Genomic DNA, 15,774 nt, shown 5'->3' with positions numbered 1-15,774 from the left:
TCTGGAGCACATTTTGACTTGTTGCTGAATGCTCCTATAATGTAACTCTAAATGACAATCAGAGCAACTTGAATTGCGTGTGTGCAGCCTTTTGCTCAAAAGTGATCAACGTTTCGTTTTCGGAGTCTCTTTTGACAATCTCTTCGAGAGCTGTTTTCAGTCATTAACAGAGCTGTTCTGAAAGTCTCCAAGCGGCCTGTTTTTAGAGTGGACTGTTTTTTGCATTCGTTCTCAAGTTATATCAAACTATCAAAGTGTTGTTTTCTGCCTTTCTGGAGCACATTTTGACTTGTTGCTGAATAATCCTATAATGTAACTCTAAATGACAATCAGAGCAACTTGAATTGCGTGTGTGCAGCCTTTTGCTCAAAAGTGATCAACGTTTCGTTTTCGGAGTCTCTTTTGACAATCTCTTCGAGAGCTGTTTTCAGTCATTAACAGAGCTGTTCTGAAAGTGTCCAAGCGGCCTGTTCTTAGAGTGGACTGTTTTTTGCATTCGTTCTCAAGTTATATCAAACTATCAAAGTGTTGTTTTCTGCCTTTCACGAGCACATTTTGACTTGTTGTTGAATAATCCTATAATGTAACTCTAAATGACAATCAGAGCAACTTGAATTGCGTGTGTGCAGCCTTTTGCTCAAAAGTGATCAACGTTTCGTTTTCGGAGTCTCTTTTGACAATCTCTTCGAGAGCTGTTTTCAGTCATTAACAGAGCTGTTCTGAAAGTGTCCAAGCGGCCTGTTCTTAGAGTGGACTGTTTTTTGCATTCGTTCTCAAGTTATATCAAACTATCAAAGTGTTGTTTTCTGCCTTTCACGAGCACATTTTGACTTGTTGTTGAATAATCCTATAATGTAACTCTAAATGACAATCAGAGCAACTTGAATTGCGTGTGTGCAGCCTTTTGCTCAAAAGTGATCAACGTTTCGTTTTCAGAGTCTCTTTTGACAATCTCTTCGAGAGCTGTTTTCAGTCATTAACAGAGCTGTTCTGAAAGTGTCCAAGCGGCCTGTTCTTAGAGTGGACTGTTTTTTGCATTCGTTCTCAAGTTATATCAAACTATCAAAGTGTTGTTTTCTGCCTTTCACGAGCACATTTTGACTTGTTGTTGAATAATCCTATAATGTAACTCTAAATGACAATCAGAGCAACTTGAATTGCGTGTGTGCAGCCTTTTGCTCAAAAGTGATCAACGTTTCGTTTTCGGAGTCTCTTTTGACAATCTCTTCGAGAGCTGTTTTCAGTCATTAACAGAGCTGTTCTGAAAGTGTCCAAGCGGCCTGTTCTTAGAGTGGACTGTTTTTTGCATTCGTTCTCAAGTTATATCAAACTATCAAAGTGTTGTTTTCTGCCTTTCACGAGCACATTTTGACTTGTTGTTGAATAATCCTATAATGTAACTCTAAATGACAATCAGAGCAACTTGAATTGCGTGTGTGCAGCCTTTTGCTCAAAAGTGATCAACGTTTCGTTTTCAGAGTCTCTTTTGACAATCTCTTCGAGAGCTGTTTTCAGTCATTAACAGAGCTGTTCTGAAAGTGTCCAAGCGGCCTGTTCTGAGAGTGGACTGTTTTTTGCATTCGTTCTCAAGTTCTATCAGTGTTGTTTTCTGCTTTTCTGGAGCACATTTTGACTTGTTGCTGAATGCTCCTATAATGTAACTCTAAATGACAATCAGAGCAACTTGAATTGCGTGTGTGCAGCCTTTTGCTCAAAAGTGATCAACGTTTCGTTTTCGGAGTCTCTTTTGACAATCTCTTCGAGAGCTGTTTTCAGTCATTAACAGAGCTGTTCTGAAAGTCTCCAAGCGGCCTGTTTTTAGAGTGGACTGTTTTTTGCATTCGTTCTCAAGTTATATCAAACTATCAAAGTGTTGTTTTCTGCCTTTCTGGAGCACATTTTGACTTGTTGCTGAATAATCCTATAATGTAACTCTAAATGACAATCAGAGCAACTTGAATTGCGTGTGTGCAGCCTTTTGCTCAAAAGTGATCAACGTTTCGTTTTCGGAGTCTCTTTTGACAATCTCTTCGAGAGCTGTTTTCAGTCATTAACAGAGCTGTTCTGAAAGTGTCCAAGCGGCCTGTTCTTAGAGTGGACTGTTTTTTGCATTCGTTCTCAAGTTATATCAAACTATCAAAGTGTTGTTTTCTGCCTTTCACGAGCACATTTTGACTTGTTGTTGAATAATCCTATAATGTAACTCTAAATGACAATCAGAGCAACTTGAATTGCGTGTGTGCAGCCTTTTGCTCAAAAGTGATCAACGTTTCGTTTTCGGAGTCTCTTTTGACAATCTCTTCGAGAGCTGTTTTCAGTCATTAACAGAGCTGTTCTGAAAGTGTCCAAGCGGCCTGTTCTTAGAGTGGACTGTTTTTTGCATTCGTTCTCAAGTTATATCAAACTATCAAAGTGTTGTTTTCTGCCTTTCACGAGCACATTTTGACTTGTTGTTGAATAATCCTATAATGTAACTCTAAATGACAATCAGAGCAACTTGAATTGCGTGTGTGCAGCCTTTTGCTCAAAAGTGATCAACGTTTCGTTTTCGGAGTCTCTTTTGACAATCTCTTCGAGAGCTGTTTTCAGTCATTAACAGAGCTGTTCTGAAAGTGTCCAAGCGGCCTGTTCTTAGAGTGGACTGTTTTTTGCATTCGTTCTCAAGTTATATCAGTGTTGTTTTCTGCTTTTCTGAAGCACATTTTGACTTGTTGCTGAATGCTCCTATAATGTAACTCTAAATGACAATCAGAGCAACTTGAATTGCGTGTGTGCAGCCTTTTGCTCAAAAGTGATCAACGTTTCGTTTTCGGAGTCTCTTTTGACAATCTCTTCGACAGCCGTTTTCAGTCATTAACAGAGCTGTTCTGAAAGTGTCCAAGCGGCCTGTTCTTAGAGTGGACTGTTTTTTGCATTCGTTCTCAAGTTATATCAAACTATCAAAGTGTTGTTTTCTGCCTTTCACGAGCACATTTTGACTTGTTGTTGAATAATCCTATAATGTAACTCTAAATGACAATCAGAGCAACTTGAATTGCGTGTGTGCAGCCTTTTGCTCAAAAGTGATCAACGTTTCGTTTTCGGAGTCTCTTTTGACAATCTCTCCGAGAGCTGTTTTCAGTCATTAACAGAGCTGTTCTGAAAGTGTCCAAGCGGCCTGTTCTGAGAGTGGACTGTTTTTTGCATTCGTTCTCAAGTTCTATCAGTGTTGTTTTCTGCTTTTCTGGAGCACATTTTGACTTGTTGCTGAATGCTCCTATAATGTAACTCTAAATGACAATCAGAGCAACTTGAATTGCATATGTGCAGCCTTTTGCTCAAAAGTGATCAACGTTTCGTTTTCGGAGTCTCTTTTGACAATCTCTTCGAGAGCTGTTTTCAGTCATTAACAGAGCTGTTCTGAAAGTGTCCAAGCGGCCTGTTTTTAGAGTGGACTGTTTTTTGCATTCGTTCTCAAGTTATATCAAACTATCAAAGTGTTGTTTTCTGCCTTTCACGAGCACATTTTGACTTGTTGTTGAATAATCCTATAATGTAACTCTAAATGACAATCAGAGCAACTTGAATTGCGTGTGTGCAGCCTTTTGCTCAAAAGTGATCAACGTTTCGTTTTCGGAGTCTCTTTTGACAATCTCTTCGAGAGCTGTTTTCAGTCATTAACAGAGCTGTTCTGAAAGTGTCCAAGCGGCCTGTTCTTAGAGTGGACTGTTTTTTGCATTCGTTCTCAAGTTATATCAAACTATCAAAGTGTTGTTTTCTGCCTTTCACGAGCACATTTTGACTTGTTGTTGAATAATCCTATAATGTAACTCTAAATGACAATCAGAGCAACTTGAATTGCCGTGTGTGCAGCCTTTTGCTCAAAAGTGATCAACGTTTGGTTTTCGGAGTCTCTTTTGACCATCTCTTCGAGAGCTGTTTTCAGTCATTAATAGAGCTGTTCTGAAAGTGTCCAAGCGGCCTGTTCTTAGAGTGGACTGTTTTTTGCATTCGTTCTCAAGTTATATCAAACTATCAAAGTGTTGTTTTCTGCCTTTCACGAGCACATTTTGACTTGTTGTTGAATAATCCTATAATGTAACTCTAAATGACAATCAGAGCAACTTGAATTGCGTGTGTGCAGCCTTTTGCTCAAAAGTGATCAACGTTTCGTTTTCGGAGTCTCTTTTGACAATCTCTTCGAGAGCTGTTTTCAGTCATTAACAGAGCTGTTCTGAAAGTGTCCAAGCGGCCTGTTCTTAGAGTGGACTGTTTTTTGCATTCGTTCTCAAGTTATATCAAACTATCAAAGTGTTGTTTTCTGCCTTTCACGAGCACATTTTGACTTGTTGTTGAATAATCCTATAATGTAACTCTAAATGACAATCAGAGCAACTTGAATTGCGTGTGTGCAGCCTTTTGCTCAAAAGTGATCAACGTTTCGTTTTCGGAGTCTCTTTTGACAATCTCTTCGAGAGCTGTTTTCAGTCATTAACAGAGCTGTTCTGAAAGTGTCCAAGCGGCCTGTTCTTAGAGTGGACTGTTTTTTGCATTCGTTCTTGTCGTGTATTCTTATTGATTATGAATCAAAGAACAGTTAGTTTAAGACAATTTAATCAGTTACAGGCAGATTCATACATTACATGCGTTCTCCATGGGCTTCGGCTAGAAAGAGAGCGCTCTCTGTCCCTCTCTCCCCGTTCCCCTCCAGAGGGGAGGGGCCAGCGTGCATGTGTGTCCCTGCCCAACCCCCAAAGGTCCCTGCTGGTCATCTGTGTCCCTGCATGCCCTGGCATGTGTGTGTGTCTAAAACATACCACATATTCATACATAGATCATACATACTACAGAAATATACTACACATCCCCCCTCGGACCACCCAGAGGGTGTTCCGAAACTAAACTACCATAAAACAAAAACAAAAACACAAAACCCCACAAAACATCCCAAATTTTTTTTTTTTTTTTTTTTTTTTTTTTTTTTTTAAAATAAAATTAAAAATTAAAAAATAAACAACAACAGACAGAAAAACTACACCAACACACAACACAAGAAGCACAATAACACAGACCAACCCAGGACCAGTATTAGGAACCAAAGATATCATAAACAAAAAATAGAAAACAACCAATAATAAAAAGAATTTTGAAAATAACAATCACAATTAAACTAAACACAGTTTATCATGCACAAATCAATACAGAAACTTCCAACGACCGATGTTTTCTTTGTCCTTGAAGCGTCGGGGTCAGAGGTTACTAGCACTTGTACCCAGTTGGAGAACAGCCTTTACCGCTGTCTCAGATTGATAACACTTCCATAGTCAGGAGCTTTCCATTTTCGTTGCGCTAGGAACAGAACCTCTCTCCTAGCTTTGTATAACCACCACATCACTTCTCAACTGACCTCAATCACACGATATAGAAACAAACAAACAATACACAAATAATGACATTCAGTTATCATAACACATAATTCTCCAACAGTAAGCATAGGACAAAGGGAATGCATTAATGCATAGATCTTCACCTCAGGTGAGGACTAGTCTTCTGAAAAGTTCATTAACGTGGACTGAGTGACTGATTTTCCAAAAACAGTCAATGAGGCCCTGCCTTCTAAGAAAGTCAAAAATCATGTCTGCTATAATAGGTGCTCCTATCTTGGCAAAATAAGTTTCCCATGCCCCTAAGACCGTTTCCAGCCATGCTATCATCTGCTGTCCATTCCCGTCGTTCCCTTTGATCTGCTGCTTCACTACCCTATTCATAGTCTTTAATCTTTTCCTAACTGGTCGTCGTCCGTCAGTGTCATTGAGGTTAAGGCAGCCGCCTGGTCCCCTCCCACGCTGATCAAGGTCTGGGGAGTCGCCCTCAGCATCATCTGAAGCATGGTGCAGGCACTCGCCAGCATCCCCAGTAGCACAGGTGTCCAGGCTTTGGACACCCCCAGGCTGGACCTCCAGACTGTCAACACTCTCTGCTTCGTTGGTTTCTGGTTCATTGGCATCTGGACAGCTTTCCACTGTCCCCTCGGTTTCAGGCACTGCCGGTAATGTCACTGGCTGTAACACTGGCATTGCCACTGGCTCTGGCAACACCACAGCATCTCCTCGTAGCTCCTCCTTCTCAGGTTCTCTGGGGACCTCGGCACCTGTTGGCACAACATCCTGCCTACTCTGTACATCCACCCCCCTGTCCACCACCCGTGGCCCTATTGGGGTAGGGATATGCCCAAACACCACTGGTGTACCCACTCTGATGTTGTTTCTCCAACAGACCCCACATTGACCTAAAGCATGGTCAATCTGTTCCATCAAATATGGACTCCAAAACCCATATTTCTTGGTGATCTTGCGTCTTACCTCCCCCCTAGCCACATGTGCTAATCCATGGGCTTCCTGTATTAACATGCCTAATAAATCTGAGGGTGCTACAACCAACCCCTCATGATTCCTCCATAGACCTGTGTCATCCTGACTTGCCCCCCTTGCTAGCCAAACGCTCTTGTCTAACGTAGTTACTCTACTCTGTAACATCAATAAATCCTCAAGTGTGACCATGCCCTGTAATTGCTTTTCATGTGTGACCAGAAGACCTTTACCTGCCTTGTCTGCTCCTGTAATGGCTTTGGCTGCATCTTCTGCAGCCCTGTTACCTTGTGTGACATGTGATGAGTCAGACCTGTGTGTGGCACACTTCACTATAGCTAATTCCTTTGGCTTCATCATGGCTTGTAACAGCTTCATGATCTGTGCGTGATGCTGTATAGGCGTACCATCAGTTCTCTTAAACCCCCGCCCCCTCCATACAGCTCCATTAAAATGACAAACATTATGTGCATAGGCAGAGTCGGTGTACACTGTCACTCTCCGTCCGGTTCCCAAGTTGCATGCTTCTGTGAGGGCAATCAATTCAGCCAACTGGGCTGAGCAAGGCTGAGGAACTGCCTCAGCCTGTTCTACAATAAACTTTGAATTCTGTGCTTTAACTAAGGAATACCCAGCGCACAACGTTTCTCCTACCCCGTAACAAGACCCATCAACCCAATATTCTATATCAGCTCCCTTTAAAGGCAAAGCTTGTAGGTCTGTTCTATGCTTAATCACTCTGGCTGTCGATGGAATCTGAACACCGGATGGCACCGTCACCTGACAGCCGTTAGGTGTGCATTTTACTGTACAGTTCAATTGGCATAGAGCATCTCTCCCTAGCAGCCCTGTTGGCGTGTGTTCTGACACAAGTGTTGACAGAGTTGCTCTCTGTCCCTTGTACTCTAAGTCTACAAGCTCAGTTGTAGGAATCAGCTGTTTAATTCCCTCAAATCCGATTGTCTTCACATATTCTCTAGACATAGGGAGGTGCGTGGCGCCTTCAGGCTTCTGTGTCACCACCAGCTGGCACCTCCCACTCGGATCTTCCGGGCACCCCTATAGGCCAGCTGCTGGGCCTCCGTAAGGGTTCATCACTCCTGGAGCAGGTGTAGTAGGGGGCCAATATCCTCCTCCTTGGCTCCCCCCTGCGCCCCCCTGGGGCCTGTTGCAGCAGGCACAGGCTAGATGTCCATTCTGGTCGCATTGGCATGTTTCTAGCATCTCCTTCCCTGCTGCTGTCCATCCCCCTGGTGGTGGTCCTTGGCCAGGCTGTGTGTACATCTGGTATGGAACCGCTTGCACCCCTGGTGGCCCTTGTGGGTATGGATACCCCCCTTGTGGCCCCTGTGGGTAGGACTGGTAAGTAGCAGGATACCCCCCTTGTGGCCCCTGTGAGTAGGACTGGTAAGTAGCAGTCTGCACTCCAGGTGGCTGTTGCTGTGGGGCTAAAGCCTGCACTCCCTCTATGTTCCTCTCGCTTTCAGTCAATTGCAAATGAGTCAATATTCTGAGGGATTCTTCGTCTCGTGCCTTCTGTATCTGAATGTTCTTTCGATATAACTCAACTTGATGAGCTACGTGGTCTATATAAACAGCTTTGTTCATGTGTCGTAGCCCCACCACTTCTGCTAGCTTATCCTTAACTGGGGTAGGAAGCCCTTCTTGTATTTTTTCCCTGATTATGGATTTTTCTAAGGGGTTATCTTCAGCGTCTTTCCCTGTCACACTTCTCCATTGAGAGTGCATACGGGCAATATAACCCCTGGGATTCTCATCCCCCCCCAGTGGCTTCACAATGATATTGTCTGGGTGAATGTGAGTAGGGTAGGTCTCTCTGATTGCTTTCCACAGCCTGCCTCTGTTTGCTGCGAAGAGCTCTGGATCATAAACTGATGTATTGATATATCTATGAAGTCCTGCCTTCATCAATATTTCCTGCATTGTATCCAATCCTGCAATAAAAGCTAAGAGTCTTTTCAGGTCTCCCATCGCGGCCTGCGTTCCTGTCAGTATCACGTCGACCTCTCGCGTCCACGAATGTCCTCCCTCTTGAAGAACTGGGAGTTTCTCGATCACTTCAGACAAATCTGTATGATGCCACGGATGATATTCCATCTTGTTACCCCGAATCAGCACTGGACAGTTCTTTAATGTATTTGATGACATTCGGTGACAATCTCCCTCTTTCTCCGGGCGTCTTCTCCCACCTTTCCTTTCGGCTGTGGCTATCATCTTCCTGACCTGCGCGTTGTAGCCTCCATCTGCATTGTCGTCATCACTTGAGTCTGCACTGCCATCTTCGCTGTCATCTTCCTCGTCACTCCTGTCGTCCCCTTTTCCCCTTGGCTCCTTCTTCTTCTTCTGGGAATGATCCTCCAGTGCCTTAGCATATGGAGGGGGACTGGAGGCAGAACACTGAGCTATTTTCTGTCCCTCTATCTTAAATAGATCTAAAATAGCTAACTCTAACTTGCGTTTCTCTGATCTAATCTTTCCTCTTTGATGTGCTTTGTGCCCATTGATAAGTATTTCCAATGTTGCAATTAATTGTAAATTAATGCTGCCCTCTTTCGGCCACGGCTGTTCAATGTATGCCCAACGGCTATTCCATTTCGTTGACATTTTGCTAATTTCCCTAACAAGAGGATTCATTTTTTCCACTATAGCCATAGGGGATAACGTAGCCAACATTCCACGATGTTCACTAATATCTTTTAACAGCTTCGTGGAATTCGACCCCATTCTACTGGCTCAATATGCTGACAATATTCTATATTAGATAAGGTGTACGCTCCTTACAACCCACCTTATTTTGTCTTGTTTGCTAAACAAATGCTAGTCCAATATAACTGTATTAACCATCCCCACAAAAACCCTGCAACTTCAGAATAACAGACTTGCCTCTTGTGTATGTCAGTGCAGTATTAACTTAAATCTAATAGCTGTGTAAGTACTTTATACTTAAATGTGTTTCCTAATTGTTTATGAATGTGTCACTTAATTACTCATTCAATACTAATTACAGTTCTGGTCAACACAATTATTAAATCACAAAAGCTGGTCACACCTAAGTATTCACTGATCCACAAAAACCCTTTTACTGCTCAACTATCAAATATGTACTATTCTGCTATTCCTTAATCAAACACTGTGGAAATGACCTAACTAAAATAAAAGATGTAAATTACAAATATTAATCACAACCTGTAAAGAAATCGACTTGTCATTGGGAAGGAATAAAATGATTAATTATTCATTACAATCTGTAAGGAAATCGACTTGTTATTTGAAAGGAACAAAATGATCAATTATCAATTACAATCTGTAAGGAAATCGACCTGCTACTCGGAAGGAATGCACAATCAACTAGACTTAGTCATTTACACTTCATTGATGTAATCCTGTGGAAGAAAACGTCATCCCTAGACCACTATAAACCAATTGATCAAAGTTTTGTGAAAACTGAAAATGAAATAATCTGAATAATTAATTCAATCAATTTGTAATTACTTAAATTAATTGAAGTAACCATCCATTTATCATTGTAAAAGACTATGTCGTCGACCTCAGGCGGATGCACTGATGGAGGACCAGTGTTCCAAAGTGTCTTATCGTATTCCGTCCACTGGAGAGCAGCAAACAATTAAAAATGTCTTATATTGTTTCATCCACTAGAGGGCAGTAAATAATTAAAAACATCCCATCGTGTTTCGACCAGTAGAGGCCGCCACACCGAAGATGTCTTACAGAATGACTATATCTTACCTAAAACTCTCAATCTATCTTTTTTACTTTTACAATCTATACCTAAATCAATTGTTAAGTGAAAGGAATGAATGATTAGTTAGAATTATTCACTATATCATCATATCATTAGATTGTCACAAAACAATTGATCAAAGTTTTGTGAAAACAGAGAAATAAAATGATCTGAATAATTAATTCAATCAATTTGTAATTAATTAAACTAATTAAATTAATGTAATACATTACAATCATTTATAACCATCTATTTATTAATGTATCGGACTGTTTCATCGACCTCAGCTGTATCTCCCTGAGGATTTAGTGTTTTAAAATGTATTGTCGTATTTCGTCCAGCAGGCGGCGCCAAGTAACCGACTTGCGTATCGATTGCGCATGCGCCAGCGCCTCCGTGTAAAAATGGAGTAGGGGAAGGAGGGGCTAGTCTTTGTCCTTCTGGGGGAAAAACCCGCTGTGGACTCCCAGATCAATCTTTACAACATAACATTGCTTAAACTTTAAACTACTTTAAAATACCCCGATGATCAATTCACTATCTTTCTATCTTTGAATCACTACAATCTATGTAATGCAACAATCACACGCAACGTGTCTGTATGTTTGAACAACAGGAGAAGAAGGAGGAGAGGGAGGGGCTAGTCTTTGTCCTTCTCTGTGGGGAAACCCCCGCGTGTTTGTAGCCTGCTTTAAAACAATCTCTTTAACACAACTTGTTTTCATAAACGATTACTTTTCACGACACCGCAATATCAAGATTATCTTTCAATCCAGTTTAACTATTATTTATCTCATTCAAATATTCTACGTTCACGTTTCCCTCATAAAAATGGCGTCTAAGAATAGACTCTCTGACACACTGCAAATGGCGTCTAAATGCAAATGGCGTCTAAACTCCGCTGAAAGTACACTGCAACACAATGGCGTCCTTCCAAACAGACAAAAGAGCCTCATATGTTCTTCACTGCTACAATATAAAACAGACTACCCCGTCCATTTACACCTTAACACAATTCTACACACACACTCACGATATTCCGTAATACCGCTATTAGTTACACAAATAATATCTTAACATAAAAAAGCGAATTACCAAATTCAGCCCTATATCACCAATATACCAATCTAATCGTATATTTACAAAAACGGACTTCAAAGTCCGGCTCTCACCAACCCCAGCTTAAAGACTATGCAAAGTTTGCTTCTATTCCAACAAGATTACCGTTACACAGATTCTTTTGACTATAACTTATCTGAGATTTACAGTTTATTTTAAACACACCAATCGACTAGAGAGAGATTTCTGCAGAAAATCTACCTTCTTCGTCGAATTGAAGAGTCCGCACAATACTGTAAATTAAGTTATATTATCTCCGTCGCTTGCTCGCCATTTACTGTCGTGTATACTTATTGATTATGAATCAAAGAACAGTTAGTTTAAGACAATTTAATCAGTTACAGGCAGATTCATACATTACATGCGTTCTCCATGGGCTTCGGCTAGAAAGAGAGCGCTCTCTGTCCCTCTCTCCCCGTTCCCCTCCAGAGGGGAGGGGCCAGCGTGCATGTGTGTCCCTGCCCAACCCCCAAAGGTCCCTGCTGGTCATCTGTGTCCCTGCATGCCCTGGCATGTGTGTGTGTCTAAAACATACCACATATTCATACATAGATCATACATACTACAGAAATATACTACATTCTCAAGTTATATCAAACTATCAAAGTGTTGTTTTCCGCCTTTCACGAGCACATTTTGACTTGTTGTTGAATAATCCTATAATGTAACTCTAAATGACAATCAGAGCAACTTGAATTGCCGTGTGTGCAGCCTTTTGCTCAAAAGTGATCAACGTTTGGTTTTCGGAGTCTCTTTTGACAATCTCTTCGAGAGCTGTTTTCAGTCATTAACAGAGCTGTTCTGAAAGTGTCCAAGCGGCCTGTTCTTAGAGTGGACTGTTTTTTGCATTCGTTCTCAAGTTATATCAAACTATCAAAGTGTTGTTTTCTGCCTTTCACGAGCACATTTTGACTTGTTGTTGAATAATCCTATAATGTAACTCTAAATGACAATCAGAGCAACTTGAATTGCGTGTGTGCAGCCTTTTGCTCAAAAGTGATCAACGTTTCGTTTTCGGAGTCTCTTTTGACAATCTCTTCGAGAGCTGTTTTCAGTCATTAACAGAGCTGTTCTGAAAGTGTCCAAGCGGCCTGTTCTTAGAGTGGACTGTTTTTTGCATTCGTTCTCAAGTTATATCAGTGTTGTTTTCTGCTTTTCTGAAGCACATTTTGACTTGTTGCTGAATGCTCCTATAATGTAACTCTAAATGACAATCAGAGCAACTTGAATTGCGTGTGTGCAGCCTTTTGCTCAAAAGTGATCAACGTTTCGTTTTCGGAGTCTCTTTTGACAATCTCTTCGACAGCCGTTTTCAGTCATTAACAGAGCTGTTCTGAAAGTGTCCAAGCGGCCTGTTCTTAGAGTGGACTGTTTTTTGCATTCGTTCTCAAGTTATATCAAACTATCAAAGTGTTGTTTTCTGCCTTTCACGAGCACATTTTGACTTGTTGTTGAATAATCCTATAATGTAACTCTAAATGACAATCAGAGCAACTTGAATTGCGTGTGTGCAGCCTTTTGCTCAAAAGTGATCAACGTTTCGTTTTCGGAGTCTCTTTTGACAATCTCTTCGAGAGCTGTTTTCAGTCATTAACAGAGCTGTTCTGAAAGTGTCCAAGCGGCCTGTTCTGAGAGTGGACTGTTTTTTGCATTCGTTCTCAAGTTCTATCAGTGTTGTTTTCTGCTTTTCTGGAGCACATTTTGACTTGTTGCTGAATGCTCCTATAATGTAACTCTAAATGACAATCAGAGCAACTTGAATTGCATATGTGCAGCCTTTTGCTCAAAAGTGATCAACGTTTCGTTTTCGGAGTCTCTTTTGACAATCTCTTCGAGAGCTGTTTTCAGTCATTAACAGAGCTGTTCTGAAAGTGTCCAAGCGGCCTGTTCTTAGAGTGGACTGTTTTTTGCATTCGTTCTCAAGTTATATCAAACTATCAAAGTGTTGTTTTCTGCCTTTCACGAGCACATTTTGACTTGTTGTTGAATAATCCTATAATGTAACTCTAAATGACAATCAGAGCAACTTGAATTGCGTGTGTGCAGCCTTTTGCTCAAAAGTGATCAACGTTTCGTTTTCGGAGTCTCTTTTGACAATCTCTTCGAGAGCTGTTTTCAGTCATTAACAGAGCTGTTCTGAAAGTGTCCAAGCGGCCTGTTCTTAGAGTGGACTGTTTTTTGCATTCGTTCTCAAGTTATATCAAACTATCAAAGTGTTGTTTTCTGCCTTTCTGGAGCACATTTTGACTTGTTGCTGAATAATCCTATAATGTAACTCTAAATGACAATCAGAGCAACTTGAATTGCGTGTGTGCAGCCTTTTGCTCAAAAGTGATCAACGTTTCGTTTTCGGAGTCTCTTTTGACAATCTCTTCGAGAGCTGTTTTCAGTCATTAACAGAGCTGTTCTGAAAGTGTCCAAGCGGCCTGTTCTTAGAGTGGACTGTTTTTTGCATTCGTTCTCAAGTTATATCAAACTATCAAAGTGTTGTTTTCTGCCTTTCACGAGCACATTTTGACTTGTTGTTGAATAATCCTATAATGTAACTCTAAATGACAATCAGAGCAACTTGAATTGCGTGTGTGCAGCCTTTTGCTCAAAAGTGATCAACGTTTAGTTTTCGGAGTCTCTTTTGACAATCTCTTCGAGAGCTGTTTTCAGTCATTAACAGAGCTGTTCTGAAAGTGTCCAAGCGGCCTGTTCTTAGAGTGGACTGTTTTTTGCATTCGTTCTCAAGTTATATCAAACTATCAAAGTGTTGTTTTCTGCCTTTCACGAGCACATTTTGACTTGTTGTTGAATAATCCTATAATGTAACTCTAAATGACAATCAGAGCAACTTGAATTGCGTGTGTGCAGCCTTTTGCTCAAAAGTGATCAACGTTTCGTTTTCAGAGTCTCTTTTGACAATCTCTTCGAGAGCTGTTTTCAGTCATTAACAGAGCTGTTCTGAAAGTGTCCAAGCGGCCTGTTCTTAGAGTGGACTGTTTTTTGCATTCGTTCTCAAGTTATATCAAACTATCAAAGTGTTGTTTTCTGCCTTTCACGAGTACATTTTGACTTGTTGTTGAATAATCCTATAATGTAACTCTAAATGACAATCAGAGCAACTTGAATTGCGTGTGTGCAGCCTTTTGCTCAAAAGTGATCAACGTTTCGTTTTCGGAGTCTCTTTTGACAATCTCTTCGAGAGCTGTTTTCAGTCATTAACAGAGCTGTTCTGAAAGTGTCCAAGCGGCCTGTTCTTAGAGTGGACTGTTTTTTGCATTCGTTCTCAAGTTATATCAAACTATCAAAGTGTTGTTTTCTGCCTTTCACGAGCACATTTTGACTTGTTGTTGAATAATCCTATAATGTAACTCTAAATGACAATCAGAGCAACTTGAATTGCGTGTGTGCAGCCTTTTGCTCAAAAGTGATCAACGTTTCGTTTTCAGAGTCTCTTTTGACAATCTCTTCGAGAGCTGTTTTCAGTCATTAACAGAGCTTTTCTGAAAGTGTCCAAGCGGCCTGTTCTGAGAGTGGACTGTTTTTTGCATTCGTTCTCAAGTTCTATCAGTGTTGTTTTCTGCTTTTCTGGAGCACATTTTGACTTGTTGCTGAATGCTCCTATAATGTAACTCTAAATGACAATCAGAGCAACTTGAATTGCGTGTGTGCAGCCTTTTGCTCAAAAGTGATCAACGTTTCGTTTTCGGAGTCTCTTTTGACAATCTCTTCGAGAGCTGTTTTCAGTCATTAACAGAGCTGTTCTGAAAGTGTCCAAGCGGCCTGTTTTTAGAGTGGACTGTTTTTTGCATTCGTTCTCAAGTTATATCAAACTATCAAAGTGTTGTTTTCTGCCTTTCTGGAGCACATTTTGACTTGTTGCTGAATAATCCTATAATGTAACTCTAAATGACAATCAGAGCAACTTGAATTGCGTGTGTGCAGCCTTTTGCTCAAAAGTGATCAACGTTTCGTTTTCGGAGTCTCTTTTGACAATCTCTTCGAGAGCTGTTTTCAGTCATTAACAGAGCTGTTCTGAAAGTGTCCAAGCGGCCTGTTCTTAGAGTGGACTGTTTTTTGCATTCGTTCTCAAGTTATATCAAACTATCAAAGTGTTGTTTTCTGCCTTTCACGAGCACATTTTGACTTGTTGTTGAATAATCCTATAATGTAACTCTAAATGACAATCAGAGCAACTTGAATTGCGTGTGTGCAGCCTTTTGCTCAAAAGTGATCAACGTTTCGTTTTCGGAGTCTCTTTTGACAATCTCTTCGAGAGCTGTTTTCAGTCATTAACAGAGCTGTTCTGAAAGTGTCCAAGCGGCCTGTTCTTAGAGTGGACTGTTTTTTGCATTCGTTCTCAAGTTATATCAAACTATCAAAGTGTTGTTTTCTGCCTTTCTGGAGCACATTTTGACTTGTTGCTGAATAATCCTATAATGTAACTCTAAATGACAATCAGAGCAACTTGAATTGCGTGTGTGCAGCCTTTTGCTCAAAAGTGATCAACGTTTCGTTTTCGGAGTCTCTTTTGACAATCTCTTCGAGAGCTGTTTT

Source organism: Nansenia antarctica, assembly GCF_963989245.1.
Source record: "Nansenia antarctica genome assembly, chromosome: 18".
NCBI classification, from domain to species: domain Eukaryota; kingdom Metazoa; phylum Chordata; class Actinopteri; order Argentiniformes; family Microstomatidae; genus Nansenia; species Nansenia antarctica.
The sequence above is the reverse complement of the archived record's forward strand: the minus strand, read 5'-3'. Positions refer to the sequence as shown.